Source organism: Ambystoma mexicanum, chromosome 3q (genome assembly GCF_040938575.1).
Source record: "Ambystoma mexicanum isolate Mex_15411 chromosome 3q, UKY_AmexF1_1, whole genome shotgun sequence".
NCBI lineage: Eukaryota > Metazoa > Chordata > Amphibia > Caudata > Ambystomatidae > Ambystoma > Ambystoma mexicanum.
This window is the reverse complement of record NC_090926.1, coordinates 345,532,332-345,545,249: the sequence shown is the minus strand read 5'-3', so window position 1 is coordinate 345,545,249 and position 12,918 is coordinate 345,532,332. Positions and strand designations below refer to the sequence as shown.

The following is a 12,918-nucleotide window of genomic DNA, read 5'->3' as shown; positions in this document are numbered from 1 at the left end:
TGCGTATGGTCCTTCGGCGAAAGGAAAAGCAATTTCAAAGCAGGGACTGGCCCGATGGGTCTCGTCGACGATTGCCTTCTGTCATTCAAAAGCGGGAAAACTGCTACAAGGGTATCCAAGAGCTCAATCCACGAGGGCAACTTCGTCGACGGCGTATTGGGCAGGAATCCCGCTGACAGACGTTTGCCAGGCGGCAGCATGGTCAGTGCCTCACTGATTTACCCACCACTACTGCCTCAAACCGCAGCAGGCGGACGAAATACAAGTGGGAAGGGCAGTCTTACGCCATCTGTTTCAATAAGGTAAGCCCTTTTCAAGAAGGGTCTGTGCTTATTTAGACATCTATATAGATGTATATAGATGTATATAGATGTGTATATATATTTATGTGTATATAGGTATTGATCTGTGCATACTGTTGCGCATCTTAAATTGGCATCCTACGTAAGCGTGGTTCACTATACATATGCTTAGAAGGGTGCCGGATTGCATTCACACCTCCTTTTTCAGGATCACTGCTCTGAATTCTATTCGAAGCATGTGATTCCATGAAAGATTCAATGCTGGAGAAGGGAATAGTTTCTTACCTGTAACTCAATTTCTCTAGCATTGGTATCTTTCATGGATTAACATGCGCCCGCCGGCCTCCCCGGAATGCAATCGTCTTGTAAATCTAGGTTTCACCCCATTCTGCTTTGGAGGGGTCGAAATCTGAAGGGAGCCGCGGGGGCGGGGCATTTATACTACATGCTAGTGGGGCATGCGTGGGCCCAAAACGACATAGATGGGACACAAGAACGTTTTCCTATGGGAAACTGCTTTATAAGCGTACCGAGGGTTCCCAGTCTGTCGACTGGGAATATTCTAAGCATGTGAATCCATGAAAGATATCAATACTGGAGAAATGGAGTTACAGGCAAACTATTCCCTTGCGCACATTTTCATGCTTCCCACAACGGACGTGTCAAGACCGGAATACGATCCAAGGTTCACCTGTTGGGTGATCAACACTGGCCCAGTTCGTCTGAAGCTTTGGACACCAGGGTTTGCTCTGAGGTCTCAGTTTCTGGAGCTTTCCACACAGACACCGGTGTATGCTCCGAGGCCGCCTTTGCTGGAGCTTTCTGTACCAAGCCACATCTTGAGGCCCCTCACGAAGGAGCTATGTATACCGGGACGAAACCTGAGGGTCCTCTTCGTGAGGCTGAGGTCTGTACCAACAAAACCGAGACCTGCTCCTAAGGTATTGTCTGTAAGGGTCATACCTCAGTTTTCCTACGTTAATCGCAGTGATACTGGTTCTGTTGAGGGGCAAAGAGGGCGGTCATGCACTCTAACTCCCGTAACCGACTCTGCCAAGGTTTTTCCCTTGGAGGCTAATGTTGGGGTCACCTTTAAGATGTCAAGCAAACATGAGACCCCGCCCCAGTACTGGCTCGGCCGAGGAGTCTTGTGTTAAGGCTAAACTGTTATGCAAGTCCCCTGACCAGCCTGAGGAGACGATTGCTTCAGCTGTACATGTGACGCAGTTCTATTCAGGCATTGACAAAATGGCGGCCCACCCCTCATGGGCCACGGCAGCCTTTTTGGATTCTTCCCTTACACCGGGTGCTAGGAATCTTAGTTTAGGGGCTGAGCAGCCTTTCACCTCAGGTGGAATTTAAAAATCCCGTCCGTCCTTATGGCTGGCGTACTTGGATGCCGCTGCTACATACGGTTTCGCTTCCTCATTCTGCTCCGTTTGTCTATGCGGATCCAATCGGTGGAGGGCCTTTCTGGCAATCCTCATTGCGTTCGTAGGGGTTTGCCCCGTACAAGAGGCCTTTGCCTATCCCAGCGACTAAACCTTCATCAGAGCATATATTTCTTTGAGGCTTGTGCATTCTGACTCTATGAAAGAGTAATTTAAGGGTCCTTTCAAAGAAATCTACCCTGAACCTCCGGCCCCACCTATCGCCCTGGTGGCTCCAGCGGTGCCTGTGGTGGTACCACCTCTTCCTACCCGTCTGCCTCCAGCACTTCCTCCTCTACTCCTGTAGAGAAGACACCTCTAGAGTGGGATAGCACTTTAAAACCTGTGGCGGCACTGCTGTCTGTTCCCAAGTCGCTGGATGACCCTCAAGCAGATCAGATGACTGAGCAGCCCCGCTTTGTCAGACCCAGCCCATGACTGGGTTCTGGATATAATGGCCCTCCTTGACATTCCAGTAACTGAGGCCCCGTTCCACAGGAAGGGCTGCTTTCGGGAGCGTTCACAATTGTCACCACGAGCGTACTGGCCTGTTCCTCCAGAAGGATGTTTTGGCGGATGCCCGTAAAGTCTGGGATAAGCCCCACAAGGGGCTACATATCAAAGAATAGACTCCAATACAGGCTTCACACTTCTGAGGAGATGGCCTTGGCGTCTTGTCCGCTCCCTTCCTCGACAGTGGTAGCTGCAGCCACGCTTCACTCCAAGCTGGCCTCTGCGACCTCTAGTGCTGCGGCTCAGATGCTCTCTAAAGAGGGCACATTTCTGGACTCCTTGGGCAAAAAAGTCTTGGCCAACTCAGCACTGCCACTTCGGCAAGCAAATATCGAGCTGATCCTGGCGGCAGCTAATATGAAGCTGTGGAAGGAGTTGACCGATTTCCAGGAGTGCATTCCTACGGATAGGCTAGACTATTTCAAGGCTAGTTTGTCAAGTTAGTGTTGGCACAGTATATCCTGGAGGCTTCGGCACACCATGTGGATACTTCCGCTCGAGGCCTGATGGTGGGAATTGACACCTCCCACCAGTTCAATCTTTCTCTTCCCCAAGAGAAATTAAAGATCACACCCTGCCAAATAGTCCTCTCTTCAGAAGGGTGACTGGTTCCGTGTTGTGGACCTTCAGGACACGTATATGCACATCCTGATATGAAGGCTGCATTGAAAATATCTGCGTTTCTCCAGCATGGGGTATGGCACGGATTCACATGCTCATGAATATTCCCCGTCGGGCTGGGAATCCTCGGTAAAGAAAAAATCAGTGTTTCTTTTCTGATCTGTCTTGCTTAGTAGTAACCAATCACTGGTCCATGGGTCATACTGCCCCCAGCCAATGACTGCCCTCTCCCCTAGCCCCTCCCATGGCAGCCATCCTCAGTTTTACCGCACGTTCAAGTGTTGGGAGTCCTGGTACTATAGCTCAAGCTTTTACTGCGTTTTGCGTTTTTTTTTTTCTCAGTTTTATCTAATTTTTCGGTCAATCGAGCCTCGAGCTTCACCGTTTTTACTTCTGATTAACTGGGAACCGTTTCGGAATTTTCTACGCCCCTCAAAGGCAAAGTTTTTGTCGAGTTACGCTTTTAGAAGTTTGAGGCCTACCTCATGGACATGGCCCAGGAAAAGGGAAGCTCTGCACCCAGATCCAAGCTGTTTAGGAACTGCCCTGGATGCGGATTACAGAATGTGTTCAAGGAGGACAAGCTTTCGAGATTCCTTTACGAAGACAAAACGCATGCGGAGAAGGACTGTGCGTTTTGCAAGAACATGTCGGAACGGACTGAGGGATCGTCGGACCACCTCGCCAACTGGCTGGAAGGAAAGAGCCCAGCAGGTGAGAAGTCTGAGCAGTCTTCGAAGTCCTGTGAGGGCGCTCTGGCGACAGGGGCCCAACAAAAGGCAAAGCACCGCCGGTCAGGCTCCTCGGCTGCCAGGCAAGGCACACCTTCACCGGCGCCATCAACCATGAGCCAACGCTCTGGCTCGGGGGAGAAAATCTGAGAACCCGGCCAAGCTTCTGGAGAAGCCCCGGTTGATCTCGTAGGAACCAGCCGAGGGGGAGCGAGGCGGTGAACACCCCCCCTCCCCCCGGTGAAGGCCTCAAACGGGCACAAGGTGGTGCAGGCCTTGATTCACCCGCTTTAGGCCTCTATCGAGGTCATCGCGGCGGCTCTGGTGAAGCCTGTGGAGGCTACCCCAGTGGAGGCGACCTCGGGGCCCAGAGATGCCCTGCTACCGCAGAGTGAATCCTCTTTTCAGCCCATCCGTAAGACCCCTGTGAAGACCCCAGTGTAAAAAGAGGGGGGGGCAGTGACCGTTACAGACATGGATACAGCCTCAGAGGAGCTGGTTGAAGTCGTGAAGGGCCTCAACAAGAAGTTTGAGGAGGTCCGGTCCCAGAGGAGGAATCCCAACAAGGAGGACGAAGAAAGCGACAGGGGCGCCGACGAGGTTCCTGTGGAGGAGCAGCCAGCACGCATGTTGAAACCCGAGCCACAGGACATCTCGGTGGCCATTTTGATGGCACTCCAAACCTTATGCACGGAGATGAGGACGAGATTGCCTCTACCCCCAACAGACGACCCAGCAGAACCGGGCCCGTCGGGAAGCCCTCAAAACAAGAGCTCATCTACCTCGCCTTTTCAGCCCTTGCGGCCCACTCGGTCTTAATCTCCTTCCCCTGATCCTAGGGATGACACAGCAACGGATACGGGCACGACGGGGACGGATGATTGTTGTGACGATGGGATGGGCCTTCCATCACCACCCCGTTGGGCCTCCCCACCCGACGAAATTGGCTCCTTCCACGCTATGATTGTCAGGGCATCCAAGCTTTTCCAGCTCTACCCTGAAGAACAGAAGAAGGAAGGCTTCCTCTACCAACGGCGCAAGGCCAAGAGGAAGACGGTCCTCGCGGTGCCGTTGCTGGATGACATCTGGGACGAGGGACTTGCTCTTTTGAAGAACCTGTCTACGACGCCTGCCAAGAGGGACCGGTACGAGAAGTAGTACGAATCCCCGCGCTGCCCCTTTGTGCCTTAGGGCACAGCCGACCCCAGATTCGGTTGTCTCGGCAGCGGCCAAGAAGAAAGCGGCGGGGTCATCGGCTTCAACTTCCCCCACCAGACAGCGAGGGAAAGAAACTGGACGCCATGGGACGGTGAATCATCTTGTCTGCGACGATTAAGGCGGCCAATGCCCTAGCGATTGTGGCCCGTTACGACTGAGTTGTGGTACAAGATTGCCCCCTTGCTGGACTTCCTACCGGACAAGAGGGCAGAGTCCCTGGAGATCCTACAGGAAGGTGAGGTGTCGGACCACACCATAACAGTAGCCACAGACATTGCCGACACCGGGTTCCGCCAGTTGGGCAACAGCGTTTGCCTTCGATGGCGGGGGTGGCTCAAGGCGACAGATTTCCGCCAAGACGTGCAGACAAGTTTTGGATATGCCTTGCGACGGGAACAATCTGTTTGGAAAGACAGTGGATGAGTCTCTTCAGGCCATCAAGACCCGACACGGCTCGGGCCTTTGGAGTTCTGCAGCAGCGACAGCCCCCCCCTTACGGAACTCTGGAGGCACCTTGCTTGCCTCCGAAGGATTCGGTGGTGGCTCCTTGACGTACCGTCAGGCGGCTCGCTTCTCGTCTAGAGGATGAGGCAAGTCCGGTGGATCTCGCCGTCGCCAGGGAAACCAAGGTGGCAAGGCCACCTCAAAGCAAGACTGAACCGGCTGTAGCGTCGGGCCCCCACCCAAGCACCCTGGTGGGAGGCCGGCTGGCGAAGTTCGTCAACGTGTGGGAGTCCATCTCCACCGACCGTTGGGTGCTGGATGCCCTGGCCCACGGGCACACTCTCGAATTTGTAAAAGTGACCCTGCATGCCTCCCGTGGCCAGGAAGGAAAACCACATCCCTCAACTGTTGTTGTAAGTAAGGGCGATGCTCAAAGGAGCCATCAAGCGCGTCCCAAAGAGGCTCTGGAGTGTACTCAAGGTACTTCCTCGTCAGAAAGAAGACTGGAGGATGGCGTCCCATCCTGGGCCTGCCTTGATTAAACAAATACATAAAGGCACAATTTCCGGATGGTCACGCTCCAGCACATGCTGGGCCAGCTAGAGGAAGGCAACTTCCCATCGTTGGCTTTGCAGGATGCATACTTTCACATCCGCATTCTAAAGACACCAAAAGTTTCTCATGTTCGTGGTCCAGGGACAGCAGTACCAGTTAAAGGCCCTTCCATTCGGGTTGAAGTTGGCGCCCAGGGTATTCACCAAGGGCCTGGCACCAGTGGCGGCGCGGCTGCACCTGAAGGGGTCCACATCTACCCCAACCTGGTAGATTGGCGCATCCGGGCAAGAACAAGGGTACTCGCCGTCGAGCACACAGCGAAGACCGTCCGGCTGCTCACGGACCTAGGAATTCTCCATCTTCCCCAAATCTCACCTGGTTCCGTCGTAGGTCACTTTCTCGGAGCCAAGCTCGATACAGTAGCACGATTGGCCTCGCTGCCGGAGGAAAGGATGAAGGCCATCCTGGGCAAGGTGCAGTGTTTGCTGGCCATGGACGTGGCCAGGGTGAGGTCCATTAAGTCCTTTCTCGGGATGATGTCCTCATGCATCTACCCTATGCAGGCTACGGATGCGTCCTCTACAGAAGTTCCTCGACGCCCGTTGGATGCAAGTGGCGGGCAGTTTCGAGGACAAGATCCAGCTCAACTAGGTTTTCCGGCAAGCAATTGGTGATGGGGCACCCGCATGCATCTCGCGGTGGGCACAGACTTTCAGACCCCGGCACACCAGGTGACGGTGACGACGGATGCCTCCCTGGAGGGATGGGGAGCGCATACCAGATATCTTCACACGAGAGGCATTTGGCTCCCAGAGTAGAGGCCACTCCACAACATCCTGGAGCTCTGGGCAGTGTTCTGGGCCCTCGGGTTGTTTCTCGCTCCCTCAAGGGTAAGGTGGTGAGGATCTTCACTGACAACACCACCATGATGTTACACATCCAGAAGCGGGGAGGAACTAGATCCCCCAGCCCTATCCATGGAAGCCCAGAATCTGTGGCATTGATATGTTGCCCAGGGATGTTTCTGGTACCCTTTCATCTAGCAGGGATAAAGAACACCATCGCCGACTCAGCAAGGAGCTGTGCTCGTGCCACGAGTGGGAACTGCATCAGGATCAGGTGGATCGACTCTTCCAACGATGGGGCAAACCCCAGATTGACCTGTTCGCGACGGCGACGAACTCCAAGTTCCAGAAGTTCGCCAGCAGGTTTCCCCAGCCAAGGAGTATGGGGATGCTTTCTCGTTCCCCTGGGACGGCCTGTTCCTGTATGCGTTCCCACCGTTGCTACTGCGACTCAAGAGGTCCCGGTTCAGGACGATCCTCGTTGCACAGGCGTGGCAGAGACCGATCTGGTTCCAGGACCTTCTGGACTTGTCAGCGTCCCCACACATCTTTTCTCCAGAGGAGGAGGTGCCATCCTTCATCACGACCCGAGTCGCTGAACTTGCAGGCCTGGCTCCTGCAGCACTACAGTTGGAGGGTACGATATCCCGGCGGACTGCAGAGGTTCTTGCAAAGGCCAGGGTGTCCTCAACTCTCATGTGCTACAGACACAAGTGGAAGAGGTTCTGTCTGGTGCCATGCACAGAAGATTAACCCCCTATGGATTACGGCCCCTCAAGTGCTACCGTACCTACTGTCGCTGGCCAAGGCTGAACTAGCGCATGCTTCCATCAAGATGCATCTGGCAGCGATTTCCTGATACACCAGAACTACAGGACTGTCATCTCTGTGGTCTCCTTGCCTGGTGAAGGAATTTATGAATGGACTGTACCGATAGTTCCCGCCGGTGAAGGCTCCAGTCACAGCGTGGGAGCTCAACATGGTGCTGTCCAGGCTCATGGGGCCACCATTCGAGCCTCTGCATTCGGCACTGTTGAAGTTCCTGTTGTGGAAAACAGCGTTCCTTGTGGCCATCGCCTCCGCACGACGGGTGGGAGAGATCCAGGCCCTATCCTGCAAGCCTCCATACTTGACTTTCCTCGACGAGGGTGGTGCTGAGGACGCACCCCTCCTTCATGCCCAAGGTGCCTTCGGACTTCCATCTCAACGAGCCCTTGGTGTTGCCAGTTTTCTGCCCGTCGCCGGCCAAGAGGACTTTGCACTCGCTGAATGTAGCTAGAGCGCTGCGTTTCTACGTGGATCACACGAAGAGTTTTCAGAAGACATCACAGCTTTTTGTGAACTTTGGGCGTGTGAAAGAAGGGAAGGCCCTCTCGAAGGCTTCCATTTTCTGATGGCTCTCCGGCTGCATCATGCACTCACTGGTTGGCAAACCGACCATTGGCTGTCCGAGAGCCCATTCGACCAGAGCGAATGCTCCTACCACGGCGTTCTTGTCTGGTGTGCCCCTGCTGGACATCTGCAGGGCTGCTACGTGGAGGTTGACGCACACCTTCACGAGATTCTACTGCGTCAACCAGGATTCCAGGTAGGAGTCCAGGGTCAGCCAAGCAGTGCTGCGCAACATGTTCGCCTGGAGGTGGGCCTGGCGAGGAGGTAAGGGTTGCTTAATGTTGAGTTTATGTAATGCTTAATATTGAGCCTTGCCACCTCCTGTGGTTGTGCGTGTGTACTGCTATGTATTTTTATTTCTGATATCTATTAATCTGCTTATTAGAATGACATGCTGTGCATAGTCCGACATCCAGTGGTCACTGCAGAGTATTGCCTTTTGTTTTTCGTAGTCGAAAAGGGGACGTCGACAAGACATGTCTGTAACACTATCCCCATAACGAAGTGCAGTGTACCCACAATCCCTCAAGCATTGAGGTCCACCCCATTTCCTCCGGGGTCGTTATCACTCTTAATTGTATCCTCCGCTATGGAGAGGACTCCTTTTTAGATTTTGCCCGTGCTGTAAGGGCAAATTCACATGGAAGGATAAGCACAAGCGGTGTAACTGCTTACCCCTCGTCCACAACTATGTCGGCTGTTCGGCCTGTAAACTTCTTTGTCCAAAGGCTTTAAAGGACCGCAGGGACAAGAGGTGGGCAGCCTATGCTATGTCTAGGGCTGATTCCTCATTCGCCGTCGCAGAGTGACGAGAACGGTGATAACCCAACCTCTGTTTCGGAGGTTGTAGACCTCTCTAGGGAGCATACCCACTCCTCGGCGTCTGTCCCTGGCCCCGACAAGCTCGGCTCACGCCCTACTTGTGGGGATGAACACCCCGGCGACACTAACACAGAAAACATAGACCTAAGCACACAACCCATGGCACTTCGAAGACGAAGAAAGCCCTAGCTAACGGAGACACTGGGCCTACCGGCGTCCTCCTCCAACCGTAAGGGTCGCAAGCCCTCCCTGCCACCACAGATGCGACTAGCGAATGGGCTACCTGCAGACAAGGGCGATACCACCAAAATGCCAGGCGACGCGCCTCGTAAGAGTGCGACCGTCGCCGAAAGAGACTAGTCACCACCCAACAACGCCAGACGAACCCTTGACGGAGAAATTAATAGTCAAAAGCTTGGCTCGTATAGTTTCCACTGACGGCCAGAGACGGGCGGCGAGTGATATGCCGAACCCCGCTCACAAGACAAGGGAGACGCTGAGCATGCCGGAAGGGAGGCAGGGACCGCTCCAGCTGTTGAAGGAAGGCCCTAGCCTACGAGAAGGTTTCTCAGAAGGCAAAGGAGTTTAGATCTGTCCCATAACGTCAGATAGACGGCTACAGGGGGAGGAGCTTCCCTTTACGCCTCCAGACCGGTCTGGGTTACCACATTGGGCATTTGAGAGATTCCAATCATGTATGGACAAGCTGGATAGATTTAGGTCTACTCCTGAACATAAAACACCCAAGAAGGCCAAGAGGTACTTCATGAGGACCCCAGGGCTAAATATCCTAGACTAGAACCCCCTTCAAGAGGAGGCTAATACTTATGACCTAATTGAAGAGGACTCTCACTTTCAAGTAGATGAGGAGTTCTTAGATAATGAAGACCAACAACCTCGAAGGTTGAGGAAAACCCTGACGTGGGGGGGGGGGGGGTGTTTCGAAGAAGACCCAGAAGAAGGTGGCTCTCAGCCTTGGCAGTCCCCAACAGCATCTACAGACCCTGAGATCCTGAACCTTCCCCTACTCAAACCACACCGGTCAGGAACCAGTCACCTATAGAAGACCAACCCACTTTCAATGCGCTACTACGGAAAGCAGCAGCACACTTTGAAATTGAGACTGGGGAAATTACTCCCGTTATTGATTTTGTAGAAAAAAATCAAGGAAAAGTCTCCCACTAGCCAGACCATTCCCCTCCTCGCCTCAGTTAAGTGACAAATCATCCCATCGCTGTCTACACCTGTGTTGGAGGGGTCAACCCAATAATTGAAACAGTTTACTCCCTCTGACCCATTATACATTAAGGGTCACTCAATACCAGGTTCCTTGGTAGTAACTACCACAAGGAAAAGGGCAGGGGTTTCGCTATCAACTAGCGACGCACCCCCGGACAAGGAAGGAAAGAAACTCTACACCCTGGGTAAGAGAATTACAGCCTCGGCAGCTTTTTCCACCAGAATTGCCAATAATACCTTACTGGTAAGTTATGCTGATGCCCAATAGGGGAAGTTACGCCAAGACCTCGGAAGTCCGAGCCCTTACGAACTCGCTTGTTAACCACTGTATCGGAAAGGAACTCTGGTTAACCAGAGAATCATTAAAAACACTTGATGCTGCAGAAACGGCTGGCCGTTCTTTAGTCCAGGGGATACTTCTGAAGCGTCATGTCTGGCTCCGGAACTCCGGTTTTAAGCAAGAGACCCAGGCATCACTCATAAACCAATCGAGGATTCTAACCTCTTTGGGAAAACAGTGGACGCACTGGAGACCGCAAAGGATTTCGACACCCCAAAGACTTTAGACCAGATCTCAAGGCCTCCCAATAAGCAAGGGTTCTGCAACAAACGCTTTTTTCGAGGCCAACGTCAACAGCAGTACACTGCAGGCAACTGGTCCTCGACTCAGGGAACCAGTGGTGAATACACTCAGAGGACAACACCGTGGCGAGGGTAGAGGTGGGGGCCCCACTCTGAGGTTCCCCGGCTATCAACACCAAATGACCCGAAGGTTCGGGTCACCTCCCCTCCCATGCATCGCCGGTCAGGGGCTGGTTAACAACTTTCCTACCAGCATGGGAGGGAATAACATCAGACTGCTGGGTATTGTCAATTATAGCCCGTGCTTACTGCATAGAATTCAGTCGGTCCCCCACGTACATACCCCCAAGGGGGCGATGCCTATCTCCGGAGCACCTCGCCATCCTTCAAGAAGTAGAACTGCTGCTACTAAAAGGAGCATTAGAGATTGTGCCTCTATCACAGGTAACGGAAGGTATTTATTCAGTGTACTTCCTTGTACCCAAAAACAGGGGCGCCCTGTATTAGATCTGCACCCAGCAAACAAATTTGTCAAACCTCAATTTTGTATGGTGACCTTACAGGAAGTAATCCCCCTGGTTTCACAGGGAGATTACATGACAACACTGGACATGAAGGATGCATAATTTCATACTTTAATGTTGCCAGTGCACAGAAAATTCCTCGGGTTCATGGAGGGAAAACACTACCAGTTCAGAGTGCTACCCTTTGGCATAGCATCAGCACCGAGGGTATTTACGAAAGTACTGGCAGTGGCCCACCTGCGCAGGTCGTCCATCCCAGTATACCCTTACCTCGCCAATTGGCTCATAACGGGATTCTTACGAGACATGCTGCTCAAATACCCAAAAGACTGTAGACCTTTAGTTCCAACTGGGCTTCTCCATCAACGAGAAGAAGTCCAGCTTAGACCCCAGCCAAATCAAACAATTCCTAGGGGCTCTAATTCGAACAAAGGACGGCCTTGTCTTCCCCTCCGAGAGGGTCCAAAATATGCTGTTTCAGATCCCTCAATATGTGGCCGGTCGAGAGGTGACGGTATGCAAAGCAATGCGTTTGCTAGGAATGGAGTCATGTATATATTTGGTACCTCACGCGCGCCTGCGCCTAATGCAAGAGTGGCTCAACAGCCAGTGGTGTCGGGCCAGTGGACAATGGGACGACCTAGTGGTGGTCTCGCAGGCCTTGGTTCTCTCACTACGGTGGTGGTCGAAGGAAAACCTTGTAATTGGGAAACCATTCGCCACCCCCACAGTGGAAGCCACTCCAACCAGAGATTCATCCCTCACAGGATGGGGGCTCACCTATCCCATCAGACTGCACATGGAGTTTGGACTCTTGAGTGTAGTGTCCAAACACATAAACGTGCTGGAACTGCTAGCGGTATTCAAAGCACTGAAGGCTTTCGAGGCACATCTGCAAGGGAAGACAGTGATGGTCCTCAGACAGCACCACAGCCACGTACTACCTGAACAAGCAGGGGGGCACTCACACTCCAGGACTGTCCAAGCTGTCCCAGAACATCTGGAAGTGGGCTCTTAAACACATGTTCCTGTTGTCACATGTTCCAGGGGAACTCAATCTGCTAGACAAACTCAGCAGAGACTTCCCCCTGCCCGCAGAGTACGAATGGCGGTTACGGGAAGACATTGTTTTCTACGTTTTCACACAATGGGGATTCCCAGAAATAGATATGTTCGCAACTCTGGAGAACTCCCAATGCCAAGATTACGCCTCCCGGTACCCCCAGAACCAATCCAAGGGGACCGGTCTCTGGATAACATGGTCAGGGAAATTTGTTTACGATCCCCCCCCCTCACCCCGGACTCCCCTTCTCAACAAAATAGTGCACAAAATGCACCAGGAACCAGTCACCATGATACTAGTGGCCCCGATGTGGGCCTGGCAGCCATGGTTCGCTCACCTGATGGAGATGTCTCTATCTCCACCGGTGAAACTACTCTGCCCGTACAACATGCTGTCACAGGACAGGGGCAAGACGCTACACCCATGCCCACAGACCATTAACTTAACAACCTGGCTCCTGAGGTCATAGAATTACAGCTCCCTCAAAGATGCATGGACATTCTTAGGGAGGCTAGGAAACCTAACACTCGTTACTGCTATTCTAGCAAGTAGAAGAGATTCGTCATCTGGTCTAGGTAAGAGCATCAACCCGTTGACTGCTCTTTCACACAGATAGTTCTTTACCTGACTCACTTAT

General features: G+C 52.9%; 1 protein-coding gene across 4 annotated transcripts in view; it reads left to right on the top strand.

Moving 5' to 3' along the window:
- LARP1 (La ribonucleoprotein 1, translational regulator) overlaps window positions 1-12,918 on the top strand; it is a 1,174,773-nt gene that overhangs the window by 345,481 nt on the left and 816,374 nt on the right. The gene's annotated exons all lie outside the window — the stretch shown is intronic.